Raw genomic sequence first — 24041 nt, forward strand, 5'->3', positions numbered from 1 at the left:
ATTTTATAACCACAGAATGCTTTTTGCTTAAATTTGAAAATAAAGGATATTGTTCTGCGTCCATACATCGTTCGCCCCAAGACCCCCAAGCAATGAAATAATGATTTTTATATGTGAAATTACTTAACGATTGTCACCTTATACTCCTAGCTTTTCGCTCGCGGCTTCGCGCGCGTGGCCTACATTAGGTACCTACATATTTTACGGAACCCTATTATTTTCCAAAATAAAATTTAGCCTGTTACTCGTGGATAATGTAGCTTTCGAATGGTGAAAGAATTTAATAAAAACGGTCCAATAGTTTTTGAGTCTATTCATTACAACCAAACAAACAAAGTTTTCCTCTTTATAATATTAGTGTAGATACTTAAAGCACGGATAAGCGGGAGATTCGTTACAATAGGAAAAATGCTTCAGATTTTGAGGTTATTAGCATAACAGAAGTACATTTCCATTTTCTATCTTCTATAGGTACTTATAATAAATCTGTAGAGAGGTCAACTCTGTACATGAAATATATTTTCAAAATAACTATCAGGGGGTGATACTGATGCCAAAAATGCAATCAGTAAAATTTTTGTCTGTCTGTCTGTCTGTATGTTCCTTATAGAAACAAAAACTACTCGACGGATTTTAACGAAACTTGGTACAATTATTCTTCATACTCCTGGGCAGGTTATAGTATACTTAGGAATTCCCACGGGAACAGGAATTAGCGGGAAAATCCTTTTGTATGAAAAATCTAAACCGCTTAAGTTAGACGCTTGAAATTTGACATGTAGGTATCTTAATAAACTTAAAGCTTAGTTACAACAGGATATTGCAAAATTCCCACGTGAACGGGAAAAAACATTTGAACGAAAAAATCTAAACCGCGTAAGATAGATGAAGGGGGTAAAACGGGATCCACGCGTACGAAGTCGCGGGCGGCCGCTAGTTGCTAATAAAACTATTTATTGTCAAGAATTATATGTATAATAATGCGAATTCCCGTTCCCGTGGGAATTAGTTTACTAAAGTACCTACGTGCGAAATTTAAAGCGTCTAACTTAAGCGGTTTAAATTTTTCATACAAAAGGATTTTCCCGCTAATTCCTGTTCCCGTGAGAATTCCTAAGTATACTATAACCTGCCCAGGAGTATGAAGAATAATTGTACCAAGTTTCGTTAAAATCCGTCGAGTAGTTTTTGTTTCTATAAGGAACATACAGACGGACAGACAGACAGACAAAAATTTTACTGATTGCATTTTTGGCATCAGTATCACCCCCTGATAGTTATTTTGAAAATTATATTTCATGTACAGAATTGACCTCTCTACAGATTTATTATAAGTAGGTATAGATATTATGTAGGAGAGACGTCTTAATTACACTTTAAATCGTAGATCGATAAAGAACCCCTTTGTCAAACCGTATGAATAGCAGCAAATAGAACTTTGCGTATTGGAAAAATAGGAATGCCTACGGAAAAGCCAAACATTTTTTAAAAAGAAGTTAATATATTTTACTTACATTTAAATCCAAAAATATCTTTATTCCGACCCAAGGGTAAGTAGGCAGTTATGTAGGTATAAATGAAAATACGTATGTAGGTACTTATTATTTATTAATGGTCATGTTCTACATTTTCTATTAAATATGGGCCCAATACATCAATGATGTCGCCATCACAACAAAGTACCATAAATGGTTTAACGAGATTCCGATATTTGTATAGGGAATAAGTTTTTTTTTTGGTATGCATAATTGCTACTTTTTTGCACATAAATGTATGTATGTACCATCCATGATGACAATAGCCTTTCTTTGTGGTAAATCGTTTCCTGGCTTCCCGAAAAGAGACTGGAACATAAAGGTTTCTTTGGGCTACTTCCTCTCTACTAATATGTTGTAACCCTAAATGTGCTGGTACGAAATGTTCCTCCATCATACTGCGTGCTTTCATTACATATTTTGTAAGAGTACCTACTCCTTGAAATGCCAAGTAATGTAGCTATTCTGTCATCTGAATCACCGGTCCTCAGCTTCATTAAATAAGCACCAACTGTAGTAATTCGTGCTCTCTGATAGTATCTATGGCAAAGAAGATCTGAAGGACGAATCTGAAAATAAAATAAAACATCAGATTCACAGTTCAACAATAAGAAGAGCAATATTTATATAGGATTAACGACTTTTGTGTGTAACGGAATAGTAAGATGAGTGATGAAAGATAATTTATGATTTGAACGCTGAATGATGAGGAATGATTGGTCTATGGAGGAAACGAAAGGGATGAATGAGGAACGAGGATTGAGAGTGAGAATAGTGGTAGTTTAAAAGAGTAGTCTGTTGTTATGCAGGAAGTATAAATAAAACTTTACTGAGTTTATTTGGCTCAGGGAATTTTTAACTGGCTTTATAATAGTAAAAATTATGTTTAATATTATGTAAGTAATAATATTGCAATATTTTAATAATATAAGTCTATTTGTATTATACAGGGTGGAAACGATAAGTGATCTATAACACTTTTAATATTGTGTGGCTGGCATACATTTAGTATGGAGGCTGAAAACATTGAATTTTCGGATAGATCCAGTTAATTCTGTAACTATTTACTGATACCGTTAGAAAGAGCTCGTGAAGCACTTTCAGGATGAGTAACCAATTTTTCGATATCTTGTGTAGTTTAGAAATAATCGAGTGAGATCACTTATCGTTTCCACCCTGTATAACCTGTATGGATGAGAGTAGTGGCAGATTGAAAGCAATGGAAGGAGTTGAAGGATGGGAAGGCTGATTCGGAAAAAACCTTTTTTATTATTATAATAAACCGGCATAATTATTTTTATGTATTATAAAACTGGCAGGGCTCTTACCTCTCTGGGTTGAATCCAATTTCGAACAATGTTTAATATATCTTGATTATTCTCTGTATCCAAACAATGACTTCAAGTTCGCAATAATGAACAACCACATCCAACACAAACTTGTTGGTGACCTACCGGGGCACCGGTTGGCATATCTGGAGAGTCTTGTGAAGTAGGTGTGGTATCTCTTTGCAATAATGAGTGACAAGCCCCACAGATGTAGTCATTTGCAGTAACCTGTTTAAAAATAATAATAATTAGAAATAAGTTTAAAAAAATTATCAGTTTTTTAATGTCCCGCACTTAAATTATTTTATTTTAGTATTAATTTACAGAAACCAATAACTTTACAAGAATTAGACTGATTGTATAGCCAATAACATTTTATTAAATAAGGACTTTAGCGTGCATTACCTCTAATGGAGTTAGTCGTTCCACAATTATGTTCCTGATGTTAATATGATGTTGAGTGTTAGTTCTCAGGGACATGAGCTGATGTGAACGTGTTCTAGGCTCTAGTGTTCTACTGCAAAGCACACATTTTCTGCTAAGATTTGAAGTAGATGCATTTGTGTTGTATCTTGGGCTTGGGTCCAACATGTTGTGCATATAAGATCATGAGCTGTAACCTGTAAAAATAAATAGATTCATTGCATGCCATGCCACACATACTCCTGTGCGTTGAATAAATTGAGCCGCAAACCATAAAAAAAATGATAATTCAATATTATGTGCTGTTAGTAGAATTTTGGGTCAGAGGGTAGGGTTAAACAGCTTTAGTAAATAAGCATTGTTGTTATAATAATTAATTATGACGTGTTACAAACTTAGTTACAAAAAATAATAATCTAGTAGGTAGTCTTAGTTCCAAAAAACAAAACAAAACAAGCTTTCATTGAGAGCAGGGAGATAGTGTCAAAGTAAATAATTCCTTAGATTTACACCAAAACCAGCTGGATTGTCAACATAATTGTTGTTTCGCTCATGCCTCCATTGCGCTGTACCATCGACTAGTTTCTTACAATCGAATCGGGCCTGGCTGTCCACACTGTCCAGGGTTGAACCACAGATAATAGCGGAACATTCATTTCAAGACAACCCGCCATGAGAATGGCAATTCAGAAGTTTGGCAAGGCTAGTACTTATTCATAAGATTGCAGAGCAAAATGTAGGTACTTACCGATCGAGGTGCTGCCCATTGTTGTGTATAATTAAGTTGCTCATTTTCTAACACCATAGAACCACCAGCCGAGCCTTGGCCGAGCCACACAAAAACAGTAAATCCCAGGCTGAGTATGTCGTTATTGCAATCAATCAGAGTCCGTTTGAATAGCCAAGTTTGTAGTTAATAAAGTTCCGAAAATAAAAGCTAAAACACAAACGAATCACAAAGAAGGATCAAGCAAGACAGCAACACAGCAAGAGTGAGTGAGAGAGAAAAGGTGATGCGAGTGAATGACAATTTGACTAACAAATAGGGATGTCCATTTAGAATAGACATAATCGATTAAATTGATCGTTTTTGAAAAATTTTATTTTTAAACATTGTGTTGCTATAAATATTTATTTTATTTATTTAATAGGACAACCAACAAGACATACACTGGAAGACAATCAATATTTACAACGTATTTAACTTAATCTAAGTGCTGCCTTAATTATAGGTTGCCACGGCATGCAATAGTGGACTTATACATAAACAGTGTCTACACTTAAAGAAAAGAGTAAATATGTAAATGTAGGTAAATAAATGTGATTAAATATACATAAAATGCAATAATCCACTGAAGCGCTGCGGGCGCGGCGGATCTGCGCCCGTTAAAGGTCTAATGATTAGACTCTAGTCTAATCGATCATACCATTATTTACTTAAATCGAATTAAAAAAGCGCATCTCTGTCTCTGCTCTGTCAATATGTCGGTGACTTTGATTTCGTTTAAATACTTTTAAAATATTTTTTCGAACTGCAACTTGTCCGATAGGTTTGGACACTTGCAAGTAAATAAATAAAATATACATAAAATTATGGTACATACTAAGTCTTTGAAAATCTTAGGGCGATTTTTATCAATGTCCTTTGTCTGCTCGATTGCATTGATGGTAAGGAGCAATGGTATTATCTATAATATCATTGGTAAGGAGGGACTGTTCTAAATACATACATATTATGATAGTTGAGATGGTTGAGAATATTTCCGGGTCGATCGCTTCCACTTTCGGCCTAGATAGTACCTACCTACCTACTTATACGCCAAACTATCTTATGATTGTTATGCATTGTTAAGTAGGGTTATAATACCTAATTATGATTGTTATGCATTGTAAGTAGGGTTATAAATAATTATAATTTACATAAGCAGCAGGTCGGTTATTTTTATTTAGGCAAATGTAATATTTTAAAAGACAATACGTACGATCAGATATTAAGAACAAAGATAAAGATTTCTGCTGTGAAAAAAAATATAAAACAGCTAACTTCTATATCAAGTTCCAACGTCGCTATACGTACCTACCTACTTAATGCTACTGGATTATACGTTCATAGCTCAGAAGTTTAGTCCTTTTTCAGCAGTGTTTAGTAAGAATATTATTACAAATGGGCTTTTAGGGATTTTGTTCACATGGAATAAACGACAAAGTTCTTAGTTACTTATCCAATAGGTAGTAGTAACATATATGTAGAAAACAGGAACTTAGATGCCAACGAAAGAAAATAGGCTATCAAATGTTGTTTTGGGGACTTACCTTTATAAAAATATCACATTTAAAAATTCATACCATTTGTTGTTATTTAAAAAACAATGTCAATTTTGACGATTAACTGAAAGTCTATTATCTATGAATATAGTAGCGATATATGGTATCCAGCGGCAATGGCACACAGTAGTTTGATTTTAAAAATAGGTGGACATACGATCGAAAATCATAATTTCATCGAAAAAAAAATTGTTTTGGATAGCATTTTGAATGCTGATCAACATTTGTTATTATGCATTTTTCGTAAAAACGAGCCTTTCATGCTTAAAAAAAATATGACAAAAAAATTTGTATGGAGAAAAATCGTTTTTATTTTTTTTCTGGCCACTGTTGCAAACTGTAGCGGTCAAACCTTATGTAGTCGTAAGTACCTATGGTGCCTAATATTAATACATAAAAATTTTATGCGGGCACGCGCGGCGAAGCGAGTAATGGACATGCAAAATTTTAAATATTTTTATTTATGGATTTATTGATTTGAATGCACTTAAAGTAATTATTAATAGGAAAATAGACTTAGTCTAACTAGGTACAGCCCCCTATTACCTCATTTCACACTAAAACCTTTCAAACTAGAACCTAAGTTTTTAGGTACTAGGTAGCCTAAGTCGATTATTGACATTATAATATTCACTACTGGTCTACTGGTTATGGTGTAAGGTGGATTAGGTAGATATGTACCCTTTTACCTAGGTATTATACCTACTTCTTGGCACGTATAATACCGACAGACATGATTAAAAAAAGTCTTCAAGCAAGAACCCTTGACTTCAATGGTTATGAAATATATTTTTACTTTCTAAAGTAGCCCTGAATAGATCTTTATATCATTTTGACTGTCATAATCGATTACAGTAGGTAGTGGGTTCAGTAAGGGTTGAACGGCTATAGTAAACAATACATTTTTATCACTCTCTATTAAAGTTAGTCGAATAATTCTAGCATAAATGGGAATACCCGCAACCCTGTTCCACACATTATTCATCATCCATCATCATTTCCACAATGGCCGGTTGGTGGCGACCTGCATCCAGCGCCTTCCTGCTGTATGAGGTCGTCAGTCACCATGTGGGTGGACGTCTTACGCTGCGCTTTCCGGTACGTGGCCTCCACTCCAGAACCTTGCTGACCCATCGGCCGTTAGTTCTGCGTACTATGTGCCCTGCCCATTGCCACTTTAGCTTGCTAATCCGTTGGGCTATGTCAGCGACTTTAGTTCGTTTACGGATCTCCTCATTTCTGATTCGATCTCGTAAAGAAACACCGAGCATAGCCCTCTCCATAGCACGCTGTGCAATTTTGAGCTTATTTATAAGGCCTATATTGAGAGGCCACGTTTCCGAGCCGTATAGCCACACATTATTGCAGATCCATTATGTTCACCTCTACCTATAGTTTTATATGCCAGCTAACGTACACAAACTGCTGATACATGGTGCAGATAATGTGATAACATTTTGGTGTACTGGCTAACTGCCTATTGGATTCTTTCGGAAAAAGTATGTGAGTGACTTAGATTATTTTGAACACTCTGTTCAAGATAAGTGAATAGGTTAAAATATATTTTTTGATTGTTTTTCGAACGAAGATAATAATTGAAGACATGAATGGAAGAAGGTGATAAATGTCGGATTTCAGATTTTTCTCTGTTCGATGCTTGGATAAAGGTGTTATATTTCAAACCTTAATATGTTTGAGGCTACTTGATGAAGGTGTTATGTACGTTATCTTTTTTAATAGACGAAGGAAAAGGAACTTACAACTCTTTAAAGGAGCCAAAAAGAAGAATCACTTTTTGCGAAAGTATAAGTATATAACTTATCAGAAAACTGGAAATTACAGTTATATCAAAATTGAAACTATCCCGCTACCTACTGTAATCGATTATGGCAGTCAAAATGATTTAAGGATCTATTCAGGACTACTCTAGAAAGTAAAAAAAATCTTTCATGACCATTGAAGTCAAGGGTTTTTGCTTGAAGACTTTTTTTAATCATGTCTGTCGGTATTATACGTGCCAAGAAGTAGGTATATACCTAGGTAAAAGGGTACATATCTACCTAATCCACCTTACACCATAACCAGTAGACCAGTAGTGAATATTATAATGTCAATAATCGACTTAGGCTACCTAGTACCTAAAAACTTAGGTTCTAGTTTGAAAGGTTTTAGTGTGAAATGAGGTAATAGGGGGCTGTACTAAGTTAGACTAAGTCTATTTTCCTATTAATAATTACTTTAAGTGCATTAAAATCAATAATCCATAAATAAAAATATTTAAAATTTTGCATGTCCATTACTCGCTTCGCCGCGCGTGCCCGCAAAAATTTTTTATGTAGTAATATTAGGCACCATAGGTACTTACGACTACATAAGGTTTGACCGCTACAGTTTGCAACAGTGGCCAGAAAAAAAATAAAAACGTTTTTTCTCCATACAAATTTTTTTGTCATATTTTTTTTAAGCATGAAAGGCTCGTTTTTACGAAAAATGCATAATAACAAATGTTGATCAGCATTCAAAATGCTATCCAAAACAATTTTTGTTTCGATGAAATTATGACTTTCGATCGTATGTCCACCTATTTTTAAAATCAAACTACTGTGTGGCAGTGCAAAATTTTGACAATGACTGTAGTTATCATACTTCGAGTTTGTCCATGGAGACGGCAAAAGTCCTTTAGTTGGCCATAAAGTAAACTTAACGGAAAATGTTACTTAATTGATACCGAGGCGCAACCTGGAAGCATTGCTAAGTGTGCTCCTCGTTACTGGTTCATCGTTCGTCATCGTCATTGTTCGTAAAAACCGGGTCGCGGCAGGCAAATAATAAAATTAGTCTTATGTCTTCTCCCTTATTAACTTCGATGGATAAATAGCTAAACCTCCTTGCGCGTAACTGACGTTTGTTGGAAAACCGATTTTTTCAGGCCATCGGATTTTAATTTCAAAAGTCATTGACCAATCCCAGTTCATATAATAACTATTATGACGTTTTCTATTGGCCAAAAGATTTAACTCTCTAAAAATCCGCGTGCAACCATATCCTGCTTAAATATTGTGCACTTTATTCAGCACAGATTAAACAAGCTAAATGACAAATAGAATAGATTGAAATGACAGATTGCACTTGAATTACCCTACTGGGTATAGACAATTAGACATGTTAAATTAACGAATATTGCTACAAAAAAATACTACAATTATTGTAAAAATAAATTATTCGCCAAAAAATGACTAGCGATATTTTATTTCTTAAAATATTTCTTGGTCAGTAATGTATAATTTGCTGCAGATAATTTTGTAAATACTTAGCATACCGTGAATTGAACATACTAAATAGGTATAGTTCTTGCTACTCACGAAGGCGAGTGAACTTTACGCACATAACGATAGTGTATTGTCTATCAAAACTTTTGAAAAACGAACAGTAGCGAGCCACCACACATGTAAAGCTCACTCGCCTTCGTGAATTGCAACAACTACGAGTATACTATTGTGTACTTTGATTCTGATGCCACAGCAATTTAAAAGCACAGAGATAGTCAAAACATTTTTAGACAGTGTGTTCATTAAAAGTAGGATTGCTTGCGGTCAGGACAGTCATTGCGGCGCGTCACTGCAGCGCCGGCCTTTAATTGTTTGTATTAAGTATCTGAATCACGCCTGTTGGGTATAAGTATAACATTTATTTCAAGGTAGGCTGTATAGGCAGGGATGACGAATTTGAACTTACATTATACGTAGACAGACACACCCTATAATATGTCTAGTTTCCTCTTAACACTTCCTAAGACCCAGAACAGACGGTGAAACGCAACTGCAACGAAACTGCAACTTTGTGATGATTCTGATGAATGAAACTGAAACTAAAAGTTTCAAACTGGTCGCGTCATGTGTGGTCTCTCAACGGACGCTATGGCAGAAACTTAGATGCAACTCAAAAGTAACTAGCAATTGCAGTTTCGTTTGCAGTTGCGTTTCACCGTCTGTTCTGGGCCTAACGCCCATATCCACAAACATTATTATGAGGTCTCACAGTGCACGTAGACGCACAGGGTAATTATTGTCAATTTTATTCCGACGCTGTCATACAATAGGTACGTCTAATGTGAAAGAGCTCTAACGTAAGAGGGACTGTACATGGTATTAGGTATAACTTTTTCAGGACAAATTATTACCGTTACTAAGCATGTTTTGTAGGGTTTCGACGTATCGTGAGGCATGTAAGCTTCTGACGTCACAAAGCTGGTGTCAGACTTCATGAACTACTATCGACATCGACAACAACAATCAATCAAACCGATGGTTTAGCATTATCGTAACTATCAGGATTTTCATAACAGACTGGTAACAAAAACGAAATTATTTTTCACTAGTAAGTACTGCGTTTCACCTGACAACCAAGTTTAGGACTTCCAAGAAAGTTTCTTGACCACGGAGGCCTATCCACAAACCATTAACAACATCAGTCGATTTATAATAAGTCATCTAAGTATATCTATAAAAGCGAAAGGTCATTGATTGACTGACTCACTCATCCAATGACATACTATAAAAACATCTTAGCACTCATCAATCTCAGAAACTACAAGTACTAGAAATCTCAAATTTTGCATGGGGATTCCTTTTAGAACGTAGGTGCTCACTAAGAACGGATTTTACGAAACTCCACCCCTAAGAGGGTAAAACGGGATCCACGCGTACGAAGTCGCGGGCGGTCGCTAGTACCTATTCTATTTCTAGCCATATTTTTATCGTACTTCTCCAAGATCATCATCACAGCGCAGGTCATGTCATCATGAGTGTGAAACCAAATCTATAGTCAAACGATTTTGATACGTGAAGAGGGAAAAATCGGAACCCAGCATTGATTGTAGCGCTCTGCTATGTTATAATTTTATGTGACGTTTACAGTATTGTCCAACGTCTCAAAAATCTGAACTTTGACCAGCATTGATAGTAGCGCCCTCCGGTCTACATAAAACTTTCAAAGCCTGGGCCATCGTCCTCATAGTACGAGTATTCATATCGTACCTACTTCTGTCAAGATCATCATCACAGCGCAGCTTGCAGGTGAGTGATCGTGAGTGTGAAACCTCCGATGCACGCCCCAGATACCATCTTGATTGTCACCGCACGCGACACTGCGGAGAGATTTCTTCAAAATAATGGAAATACAGGTAGTGACACAACAAGTCTATGTGTGGTTTATGTGGGTGTGTTAGGAGCTATTTTAAATGAATACTGTGGCAATAATTTTTATTCTATTTCGCGAAACTGGGACTATTCCCGCCTCTCGTTCCCACCGCTGTAACTCCTGTGTAGCCAGGATCTACAGCAGCTTGACTGCTTATAGCCAACCAGTGAGAGCCACTCACTGCACGATTGGTTATTTTTGACATGACATTGACAGATATGTCAAAATCCACCAATCACGCAGCATTTGGACCTCGCGTCTATGTATTGCCATCTGGCGGATTTTCCAATCGCGAAAACCCTCATTCCTATCGCCTTTGTTACAAGCACATGGCCATAGAACCTAACAAACCTTTGTCACAATTTCAAACACCACGACATGCGCATCATCTCAAGCGCATCTTCCATGTTTGGGCGGTCATGAAAGTGGAAAATCATCTCTAATACTCGTACGATAATGCTCAGGCCCGCAGCTGGTGACTTTCCCTTACTACGGATGGAACAGTTCTTTTAAGTTCTACAGTGAAGAATGTTTGCTATTGTCTTTATAGATAAGTGCTTTAAAACCAACAAATACCTATTTGAAAAAATATTGCCGAATTTGGTCCAGTCATCCTCGAGATAATAAATGTGCTTAGTTTCAGATGTTACGATAGAAGTTGAAAGCTTAAAGCTTTTTAAGGAACCTCTGTGCAATTCATCAACATTACGTTTTAGGATGGATGACAGTGCTTAAAAAGAAAACCGTAGGGGAGACCTAGGAGAGTTGTGACAGAGGTGAGTTGTGACAAGGACGATTTCTCCTTACTTAATATAGTTAGGAAGCTGGAAAAAAGCTTGTTTGTCGCTTTTAAGACGCTCTTCTTGACTAAGTACCTGCGGGCGGCGCACGGTTACGTAAATATGACGTCTGTGTACAAAAAAATGAGAAAAGTAAGTTTTTCTTCAAAATTTTATTTCAATTTATATCATGTTTTAGTATAATGTGCACTGTTGTGTTATTTTTTCTCAAGTTGCATGGTTATTCAGGTCTCAAAATGTAGCAGTGATCTTTTGTGTGCGCATCGTGTTTATAAAATAAAAAATATTATTCGAACCAAGTCGTCTTTTTAAACACCTAGGAGAGTTGTGACAGGCTGTCACAACTCTCCTAGCTTACTTAATTTTTCTGATGGGCCATTTCCACGATGTTTTTAGGTGTTTTTTTTTGTGTGTTAGTAGGTTCATAATTTGCATAATTGCATGCTGTTACTTTTTTGATTCAGAATGCCTAAAAATAATACATGAAAGCCATATAAAGAAACTGCTTGCTAGAGTCGAAATCTAGGACCTGGCTTATGAAGTAATTAGGTTAAAGGGTTAAAGTTTAAGATATGCCTCTTACAATCTAAACTTGTCAAGATATATTAAGAAGAAAGAGGCTTATCAAGTAAACCCAGAAGGCGAAGCTCCGTCTATGGATTATACCACCGCGACTATTTTATTTTTATAGAAGAGAAAGAAAATATTATATTAAGTGACTCTAATATGAGCTAAAAAATATAATAAAAAAATCCCGTGTCGTGGGAGAAAAATCAAAGCTGGAGGAATGTGGCTCAATCTGTGTAACATCCTATAACTATTTGTTTTAATTGGTACTAAAGGATGATTAAAGTACTTTTTTGCTAAAATATCATATTTGACTGAGTATTATGGTATTTTTTATATCTAATAGATGAAATACAGTGCTGTCACAACTCACCTCGGTACCTGTCACAACTTACCTCGGTGCTAGGAGAGTTGTGACAGAGGGAGTGGTCTAAGATTTTAGTGGTTTTCTTAGAAACCTTAATACTTTAGTTAACTTTGGTGATTGTTTTGAAAACAGAAGGAACGGCGCTACATTAATTTGTATGATTCATAGCTGTGGAATGTTTTTTGAGCCAGATATGGCCCCTCAAGTAAAAATTGTCACAACTCTCCTAGGTCTCCCCTACACAGTAAACACACTTGGATACTGCATGATTTGAAAATGCAAACAATTCCAATCCTACTAATATTATACTCGTAAATGCGAAAGTTTGGATGTCTGGATGTTTGTTACTCTTTCACGCAAAAACTACTGAACAGATTTTGATGAAACTTTACTGTTTAATTGTTTATAACCCAGAATAACATATAGCCTGTAATTTATGACGATCTGTGACAGACTAAATTTCACGCGGGTGAAGCCGCGGGCAAAAGCTAGTAAAATATAATTCCAACTTATAAAAAACTAAAGTCCAAGTCATTTCAGCGAAGCTTCAACCCCTTGAAAACCGAATTAAAGCTTCAGTAGAGAGAGTGAAAAACAGCGTAACATTTTTTTCCCAAGCTTTCTGGCTATTTTGACGTTTCATAAGAATACGACCTTGTTACTTCCAATCCCATATACTAGGTCCCATCATCAACCGTTGACAATAATGATTTTTTGTAATTATAGCGAAAGGAAGGAACGTATCGCATCTCTGTGAGTGTGAGTGGTGAGCGCTTTTCTACCAAGCTTTTGTCAGTTTTCACCTTTCATAGGAAAATTTTGATTAAGAGATTTTGATTCTAGACCCTCCATTCCAATAACCTAGGTCATCAACCGTTGACAATAATGATTTTTTGTAATTACAGCGAAAGGAAGGATCGTACGTAATATCGCAACTCTGCGAGAATGAGTGCTTTTCTATCAAGCTTTTTTGGCAGTGACGTTTCATAGGAAGATAGACACCAAAAATTGTGAATCTAGATTCTCCAATCCAATAGCCTAGGCCCTAGGTCATCGACCGTTGACAATCATGATTTTTTTGTAATTACAGCGAAAGGAAGGACCGTATCGCGACATCGGGAAAGCGAGAGTGATTACACGCGGCGCGCGCGCATGAACCTGGACAGATAGCAGATAAAGTGTAATTAGAATTTCGTGCGATTGTCATTTGTAATTAGTTATATAACGCACGTAACTGTAAACGATAACTATATCACTTTCATGAGTGAGATTAATAGCGAGTTAAGTGTTTAGAGTTGAATGTCATGGAGTTTCTAATGTTAGTGGCGCGTAGTTCATGTTATTAAAAAGGTGTCTTCGTTTTATTTAAATAAAGGATTCATTCATAATTCGTGAGCGTGACAGCTCCTATTAACAGTATGTATCTGGGTGCATAGTTCTAAAACAAAATTATATTTACCTACTAGTAATTTTGGATAAAGGATAACCCGTGGCTCAGATTCCAGCTAGACCATACTACTTTTAACTGAGTCGAAGTGCTTCTAGAACCTTTGTCAATATTAAAAGGACACCACAAAACTCGTAAGGTGAAGGCTTTCATGTTTTCAAGAATCTTTCTGTAGGTACTCCTTGAGCCACGTCAATGTCTTGCGGATATGTTAGTAGACAAATAAGTCTAAGCTAGAAATTATATTCTCGGCTGCTAAGACTTACCTACACGATAGAACTATTCCCACCTCTCGTTCCCACCACTACAACTCCTGTGTAGCCAGGATCTACAGCTAGACCGCCAATAAAAACCCAATCAGTGAAGGTCAAGTTTGTCCCGGAGGAAAGGTAGACATTGGATCCGCAACGAATTTAATCAGAAGAACATAGAATAAGAATAATAAATCTTTGGACAATTTCACACAGCGCCAGCTAGCCCCAATGAGTTCGAATTCGAAGTGAATGTAGAAGAAGTTTAGATACTTAACTAGGTACATATATTTTATAACAGGTACTATGTTGAAATCACATAACTTACGTGCTCTCAATTGTTTTGCTGTCCCTCCAATCTTGTTAGGTGAACCGCGCTCGCAGATCTCGCCGAAATTGTCCTCGCACAATTTCCCGCCACTTTCCATATTGTCTCTGGTTGCGCAAGCGCACACATTTGGTAATTCGATTACCCAACGCGACCATAGACAAATGCGCCCTGTAATTAGATTACATATGTGCTCTGACTGTTGACAAGCAATTTGTGGGCTTGTTCATGCGCGGACCAATCAGTTTTAACGACTACAATTTGCTGGGATAATTCAAATTATTTTGTAGTAAAGAGAATGTGTAAGAAGAACCGTGAAAAAAAATATATAGTGGTGCTTAAAACCCCACTGTATCTAACAATTATAGTAAAGAAATTGTGCTTTTAAGCTCAGTTTTTCCATTAATACACTAATAAAAAATTGGCTGACTTGGAAACAAGGCCGATATTGAGAATTTGGGTTTTATGATTAGTATAGCCCTGGTCTTCTAGCAGGGAGAGCCCCACATAACCCATTGGCCCCCCCGAGCCATTGGGTATGCAACTCAATGCATTTTCCACTCGAAAAAAAAAAGGCTAATGTTATCATGTATGGTAGATTCTATTTTTATATCAATAGGTATAACTGCAATTGTTACTAACAAACTGAGTCCTGGTTACTTGAATAAAGAATCATTTATTATTATATTATTATTATAACATGTTAAGAGATCGAATCAAAAATGAGGAGATCCGTAAACGAACTAAAGTCACTGACATAGCCTGACGGATCAGCAGGCTGAAGTGGCAATGGGCAGGGCATATAGTACACAGAACTGACGGCCGACAGGGTAGCAAGGTTCAGGAGTGGAGGTCACGTACTGGAAGCGTAGGACGTCCACCCACAAGATGGACCGACGACCTCATAAAGGTAGCAGGAAGGCGCTAGATCCAGGCCGCTACCAATCGGTTATTATTATGGAAATCATTAAAGGAGGCATATGTTCAGCAGTGGACGTCTTGTGGCTGAAATGATGATAATATTTTTACCTTTTTGTCAGTAATCCTCTTTGTAGGTCCTGGAGGGATGTTGATCCGTTTCCAATTCCAATTTTTTCTTGTTATCTGATCCATTCCAGTGCTTTTGGAGGATCATTGGCTGGGCTTCTTTAAGAAAAGACCATAGTCCAGTCATTTAAGCTTAAATTAGGTAAGAATCTCGGAATTCGAGATACCCAGCTGTAAGTCTGTAAATACTTGTATATTGACACCCTAAAAGTTGTCTCAAAACCTACATATGGTAGGGTGTAAGCAACTATTAAATTTTAAGGTCAAAGGTCACAAAAATCGCTTTTTTTGGAAATATCTCATTCATATTCATATTCATATCCAAAATGAGATATTTCTAAAAAAAGCGCAAAAAACCGATTTTTGTGACCGTTGACCTTGAAATTTAATAGTTGCTTACACCCTACCATATGTAGGTTTTGAGACAACTTTTAGGGTGTCAATATACACGTATTTACAGACTTACAACTGGGTATCTCGAATTCCGAGGTGAACTTACTATAATGACTGGACTACAGCTCTACATTATCTATAACAATGTAACATTCTAATTTAATAACTTGGTAGGTATTCGACATGGTCATCACTTGACAATTTGAGGAACTCAAAATTGGACTTAGTACCAGTGAGATTTTCATTCCCATTCCAAATAGAAATATCTTAATTTAAAGTAAATAAAAAACACTGCTCAATACTTTGACAACTAAACTAAATTCATTTTAATTCGGGGTTAATTCGGGAGTCATTGATCATGTTAATTGCTGAAATATCATACTTGAAGGCCATTTAAATCATGTCGACACCTTCAGGTTCAATTGTCGTATAAACCATTTTGGCCAAATCGAGTTATATATACCATTTTAATCAGAATTTTTTTCTCTATCGAGCTGTATATTCGAAATATTGAAATTCGCAAAAAAAAATGTTTATACGCCCCAAAAAACTATAGCCTAAAATATAAATAAATACCTTATAAACAGTGTACAAACCGAACCCTTGTTTTTGGTATTTTTGCTAAGATGTATCAACCATACATTTTTTTAAGCCAGGACGTAAAACACTCTCGTAATTGAAAATGGCTTTTACGCCTAAAGACAAGGCGTTTTATGTCCAGATTCGACGTCGTAAGTCCACGTATTCAATATGGTAATTATCTGTTTCATATTCATATTCATTTATTTATTGCATCACATATGTATGTATGTACAGTAAGTAAGTTTTCCTTATTTATAAAGTTAAAGAAAGTTGATTGTTTCTACTTTTAAAGATAATAACTAGATATATAAGGTTGCTTTCCAGGTCCAGTACATCCCTGAATAGGGATGATGACTGGGTCATGAAATCGAAATTCTATTTAGTCCGTCAGACAGAGAATTAGAAAATTTAGACCCCATATTTCCCATAATCGAAGAATTACAGTATTATATTGAGTTGAAATGTCGCGTGACGTCACTTTTGAGTAAAAATTATACACAAGCGTGACGTATCGCGCCCTTTCAACTCGATGTAGCACTGTTATTATTAAATTATGAAAGAAAATAAAAAATATGAGTCTCATATTTTCCAATTATCTGTTTGAAGGACAAATAATTGAAATTTTGTCATCTAGCCTATTGATCTTGACTAAATGTGATGATTCAAGACTTTTAAACAAAGAAAACAAACCATAGTGTGCTCATGAAGGCTATTTATACCCTTTTGAGATGCTCTGTAATAGTTAATTACTTTACAAGTACTCCAACTTTTAATTGTTGCCAGTAGTGGTTACTTTTAGCTGTAATTTAAATTTGAGTTTCTTGTAAAGATATAAATTCCTTAGAGAAATTCTCAAAAAATTACAAATCCTTCGCCTGAGCATACTGGGGCTCTTCTTTTTATGCAAAATTTATCATAACCAAACGAAATCAATATGCGTCAGCAGAGAACCAGGAAAGCTGTCTTAATGTTTTGCTGTAAAGGTATTTTTTGTTCAAAATTTATGGTGATTAGTTTTGTTTACAATTATTAGAAATATTATTTGTTTTGCCATAATTTTCCTGCAAAATTTAAAAAAAAATGTTATTTTTCGTATGCAAGCAAATTTATTATTTCTACCTCAACCAAATATAGTTTTTACACTGTTAAATATCTTTGTGCAAATTCTCCAAACAACAAAAGCCTAGAAATAGTAAATAATACATTATTTACATACATAGTTTTAATAATACATTTGAATAAATCACTTTATCAATGGGTATATAAACCAAAAAAAAATACATCTAATGGTCTATAAGCCATCAATTTCAGTCTCGTGTTTACAAAAAATTCAAATACGACGTAAAGAGTTATTTTTAGGTCAAATATAATGGGTCGTATAAACCACCGAGTGCCTTTTTCAACGACGTAACTCCAAGCTAACTTTAAAACTACTGAAGATGCCTATTTTTTAAATATTTAGACTTTTTCATCGCAAAAATTGAAAAATGTTTTCTCTTGGACATTTTTTTATATCTTCTCAAATAAAAAAGTTACGATTTTTTTATTAAAAAAAAAAACGTTTTTTGGCTCTCCTGAAAAGTAGGGTTTTGGTTTATACGACAATTGAACCTGAAGGTATCGATGTCTTCTACAAATTATGTCCACCGAACCAAAAACGAAAAAATTGCAGTAAGATTTTCATCCCCATTCGAATAAATAAATATCTTTATTTATGTAAAAAAAAATAACTGCTCGACACTGATCCCTAAACTTACCTACACACTATTCAGGGGCCCAAATCAGGAATCATTAGACTTTGTGATTGCTGAAATATCTTCCTTGAAGGCCATTCAAATCATGCCTTCTACAAATTATGTCCACCGAACCAAAAACGAAAAAATAGGTTACCACCAACTTATTACGACAGCGTTCGCTAGCCACCGAAACGCCAACAAAAAACCGTCGCGCGCGCAGGTCTCGCCACGGAAGGCAATATCCGGTTTCCTGTTAACCCCTTTTTATTTTAATTCACAATTATAAAGTTATTTTCGCTTGATTTCGTCAGCTCCTGCTTGAGCCGCATATAAATTGGCTAATAAGTTCAGTTCTGGGGGTGGTCTGACGATTTTGTGTTGTTTATGGATATTACATATTTTGGTATTATAATATGCAGGTGACTTTTTTATACTTAGAATGTGTCACAGACACAATAAAGTTAAAAAGTCTATAATAAATGCAGGTCATTTGATATTTTAACTTTGTGCAAATGATTCACATTGACTATATCGTAATGTGGGATTTTTGGCGCAAATATTAAATAAACCTTATTTACAAAGATTTTGTAAATTTTTGTCTATTTAGGTATGTGTTTGAGAAAGTAAATAGGTAGTAATCTTCAAACAAAATATTCATCTAATTAAGATGTATTGTTTTCTTGTCTTTGACAACTAATCGGTCAGATTAAGGTAAAAAAAAATCAAATTAAAATGTTCAAATTATAGGTCTAGCCGCTGAACTATGTCAGGGATTTTCTTTCTCTTGAATTTCTGAATAGATGGGTTCCGTTTCGCGAGTGTCAGTGGCTACACGTGTTTCTGGAATTCGAGCGTATTTATTTTGTAATTTCACTGTTTATTTTTAGAGAAAACCAATCCTAAGCTCAATTATCAATAAAACAACGGTGGTGGTAACTAACTTGCTCTATCCTTGGTAAGTACCTAGCAGAATGGAGGTGATTCCTCCCGATCCGCCTGATCCCCCAGATCAGGCCGCCGATATGGAGCTTTCCCCGCCTTTATTTTCCCAAACGGCTACCAAACGCCGTCTTGACACGGTAGGTGATACCGAGCCGGCTAAGAAGACGAATACAGATGGATCATTAACCCAAAACAACCAACTGATGTACACACACCCCTCACTTGTAATAGCCCCAAAAACATATACTGACGAAGACAAAGGCCCCTTCTTGGTTCATGTGTCTCACATAGAATCGGAACCTTCTTCTCCAGCCTTCATTCAACCTATGAGGTTTGGCAAATTCTTGGTGACCAATAAAATTCAGGGAATCATCTTAGACGGCGTTACAAAAATCGGCAGAAACAAGATCTCCGTCGAATTCATTTCAGCCAGTGCAGCAAATAACTTTCTAAACAATGACATTTTGCCTATGTACAAGTATGTTGCATCAATCCCCACTTACAATGTGACCCGCATGGGCCTCATTAGGAACATTCCTACTGACTGGTCTATGGAGGAACTTGCAGAATCTTTAACAACCCCCGACGGCTGTGGTATCCTCCTGAAGGCTCGTCGGTTAAATAGAAAACAGATTAGGGATGATAACCAAATATCGTGGGTCCCCACACAATCAGTGGTAGTAACATTCAAGGGACAAGTACTGCCACAAAGAGTCTTCTGCTGCCACAATTCCATCCCAGTCGAGACTTACCAACTCCCGACAATCCAATGCCTCAATTGCTGTCGGTTTGGTCACATCAAGGCTCAATGTAGGTCTAAACCTAGGTGCTATCGTTGCACTCAACCTCACACAGCAGAAGAATGTAATGTCACAGAGGCCAAATCCACTTGCATCAATTGTTTAGGTCACCACTTTGCAACAAACAAGTCCTGTCCAGAGCACTCTCGACAAAAGGCTATCAAAGTAACAATGTCTCAGGATAACATTTCCTACTCTCAGGCCTCCTCTCAGTTTCCCCCTGCCCGCAAATCATATGCGGACATTACTAAATCTCCATCCTCTCAAACCACCAGTCCTGCTTCTCAACCTCCCTTACGTCACTCCTCACACCCCAACCAAACGATCTCATACCGAAAGACCATTCCCCGAACATCCCGCCCTCATACTCCGTTAGATAAGGGTTACGATAAGCAGGCGCACCAAGCCATAATTGGTAACTGTGCCTCCTCCCTACCTAATGGTTGTGCCCTGAACGGTGACTCTTCTCCTTCCCTGGGAGAGGATAACCTTTTACAGATGGTTCTCTCTCTAATCATCCATATTGTTTCTGGTCGTAATACCGCCCTACCGCCCAACGTTGCGCAAATGCTTTCCCAAATCTCGCAGATAACTTCTAATAATAATGGACAAGGAGGTAGTCCAGTGGAACTGCCAAAGTATTAGGCGCAAAAAACATGAATTAACTTTTCTTATTAGTAAATACTCTCCATCAGTCCTAGCTATCTCGGAGACGTGGCTGGTTCCTGGTTCACATTTTCGTGTATCAGGATACGCATGCCTCCGGGATGATAGGAATGATGGCTACGCGGGAAGTGCCTTACTTGTAAGACGCTTCCTCCCCTATAATCAACTCCCCCTTCCTTCGCATAGTCAAGACATCAATGTCGTGGCTATACGAATATTTGATATCTCCCTTTTATCCGTATACATTCCCCGCCCTAACGCTTCCTCCATCAATGAACTGCGCTCTGCTATTCTATCTGTCCCTCCTCCAGTTATAATCTTGGGTGACTTAAATGCGCACCACGTTTTATGGGGCTCCTACCATTCCGACTCTCCAGGTTCATTGCTCCTAGACCTTTTGGATGAGCTTGACCTTTGTATTTTGAATAATGGTTGCCCAACAAGAAGATGTGCTCCAACCCAAAACCCAGCATCGGCCGTAGATGTGTCATTCTGTTCTCCAAATTTGACCTCACTTTGCTCATGGAAAGTCCTAAACAGCACATTTGGTAGTGATCATTTTCCCATTATAGTATCTTTGCCTAATAATAACTCCCCAATAAATCGCCCTCCTCCTCTTTTAAAATATAATTTAAATAAAGCTGACTGGCTTGCCTATCATGCATCAGTCAATGAAAAATTGAAAAATTTACCTTCAGTCAATAATGATAATGCCCTCTCAGTATACTCTGATTTTGTTAACACCTTACAAACATCAGCAGATGATCACATACCATTGAAAAATCCATCTCGGAAAATATCTCCTCCTTGGTGGGATTCTGAATGTACAGCCAGTGTCCAAAAACGTAAGGAATCTGAAAAAAGGTACAACCGTTCAATGACCATGGAGAATTACATCCTTTACCAAAAAATTGCTGCACAAACAAGAAAGTTTTTAGCCAAAAAAAAGAAGAAGGGATGGATAAACTTTTGTGAAAATATGTCTCCAAGGACCCCTTCCTCTATTGTCTGGAAACAAATTAAAAGATTCCGTATATCCTTAATCCCTATAAATGCCCCGTCTAACAACCCTACAGCTTGGCTAAATGATTTTGCGGATAAACTAGCCCCTCCCTTTGTTCCTTTTATGGATAGCCTCCCTTCTATAAGTTGTTTTCTTCCCCAATCAAATATTCTAGATCGGCCCTTCTCCTTTGAAGAACTTTTATCAGCTCTTGACGGCTTAAAGGATTCATCTCCTGGAGCAGATGGAATTCCTTACTCTTTTATAATTAAATCTCCGGAAAGTGCCAAACTTCTCTTCCTAAATTTAATAAATTCGTTTTTTGACCAAGGTACTCTACCGGAAGCTTGGAAACAACAAATTATAATTCCTATTCCTAAACCAGGAAAAGAACCTTTGGATCATAACTCTTATCGTCCCATAGCCCTTTCTTCCGTTCTCCTTAAAATAATGGAACACATACTTAAAAATCGCCTCGAATGGTTCTTGGAATCAAATAACATTTTGGATAAATCCCAATTTGGTTTCCGTAAAGGCTTTAGTACTTTAGATAGTCTAAGTATTCTAACGACGGATATTCGCGTAGCTTTTAAAAATAAGGATTACCTCGTTGGGGTCTTCTTGGATATAGCGTCTGCGTACGATAATGTGTTGCTCCCAATACTCAGGCAAAAATTGCTCTATCTGAGTATCCCGGAGAAACTGGTACGTCTCATCTGCAACACGTTGATGTCACGATCAATAGCAGTGAGATACCAAGACTCTATAGTTCCCCGTTTAGTCTGGAAAGGGCTCCCGCAAGGATCTGTACTCAGCCCTTTACTTTACAGCATTTACACATACGATCTTAGTAGAACTGTAGACTCTTTTTGCAGTATCCTTCAGTACGCAGATGACATTGCCCTCTATCATTCATCCAAATCTATATCCGAAACAAGTTCGCGCCTAAACTCTGCTCTGGAGTATCTTAATGCCTGGATGACAAATCATGGACTATCTATTTCAGTTCCAAAATGTAGTTGCGTCACTTTTACTCGAAAACGTAACACACCAGAGGTTGATATAACATTAAACGGTGATAGCGTTCCTTGTAACAACCAAGTGAAGTTCCTAGGTATAATTTTAGACTCTCGGTTATCAGGTATTCCCCATTTCAATTACATTCTTGGTAAGGCTGAAAAAGGGCTAAATATCCTCCGTGCCCTTTCAGGTACCTGGTGGGGTGCACATCCATACTCACAAAAATTACTTTATAACGCCATTGTCCGCAGCCACTTTGATTATGCTTCATTTCTTTTAGACCCCTGTAATAAATCTGCTCTTGAAAAACTTAATAAAACCCAATCCAAATGTCTACGTATAATACTGGGAGCTATGAAATCCTCACCTATTAATGCTCTCCAAATTGAATGTGTGGAACCTCCCCTATATTTGCGTAGACAATACCTAAGTGACCGGTTTTACGTTAAAATCACTCAAAATTCCAATCACCCTTTGAATGAAAAACTGGCTCTCCTCTCTTCACTAAGTAGCTCTGCTGACTCCTCTCAGAGTTCACCTTGTGTTTTGTTGAGTTACCAAAAATTTAACCGCCTCCCTACTCCAATTGAAAAAATTCCATTGAATCCTCTTTTCAGCAATAGCTATGATTCCCTTCTTTTCCATCCCTCAATAATCCTTAACTTTGGCATTTCTAAGGACTCCTGCTCAGCTGGTCAGGAATTTATCAATATTGTCTCTGAGCACTGGCAAGGCTGGCTAAAAATTTACACTGATGCCTCCAAGCTAGATGAGGGTGGATGTACTGGCGCTGCAGTCTGGATACCTTCATACAGAATAGCACTAAGTTTTAAGTGTCCACCAGTTACATCAGTCTTCACCGGAGAATCAGTCGCTATATTAGAGGCTATTCGTTATTCTATCTCTCACCACCTTAATCTTTACCGACTCTTTGAGCTGCCTCCAGTCTATCGTAGCTAACCCATTTAAATCCAAATCCAAATTTCCTATCATCTTCAAAATTAGAGAAGCCCTTTTTGAGAGTAAACAGCGTGGCTTAAATATCGTTTTAGCCTGGATCCCAAGCCACCGAGGTATCCCTGGCAATGAAACTGTAGACACATGTGCTAAAAATGCTATATCCACAGGTTCACTTGATCATTATAAATTATTTGCACATGATGTCTCTTCGCTCCCACGTAAACACCTATTCAAGTCATGGAATACTCACTGGGCTAACTCCAAGAGATACGTAGGCAAATATTATGCTGATATCCAACAGGATATTCCCTCTAGACCTTGG

The 24041-nt window shown here is 36.9% G+C and overlaps 1 long non-coding RNA gene across 1 annotated transcript; it reads right to left on the reverse strand.

Moving 5' to 3' along the window:
* Positions 1 to 1609: 1609 nt before the first annotated feature.
* LOC135082744 (uncharacterized) lies at positions 1610 to 4409 on the reverse strand. The gene is made up of 4 exons (XR_010259472.1): positions 4035 to 4409; positions 3269 to 3483; positions 2864 to 3091; positions 1610 to 2104 (listed from the first exon to the last, which is right to left on the reverse strand). It is a non-coding gene; the product is annotated as an uncharacterized LOC135082744 (long non-coding RNA).
* Positions 4410 to 24041: the final 19632 nt, after the last annotated feature.

This window comes from Ostrinia nubilalis, chromosome 22, assembly GCF_963855985.1.
Source record: "Ostrinia nubilalis chromosome 22, ilOstNubi1.1, whole genome shotgun sequence".
In the NCBI taxonomy this organism is placed as follows: Eukaryota; Metazoa; Arthropoda; class Insecta; order Lepidoptera; family Crambidae; genus Ostrinia; species Ostrinia nubilalis.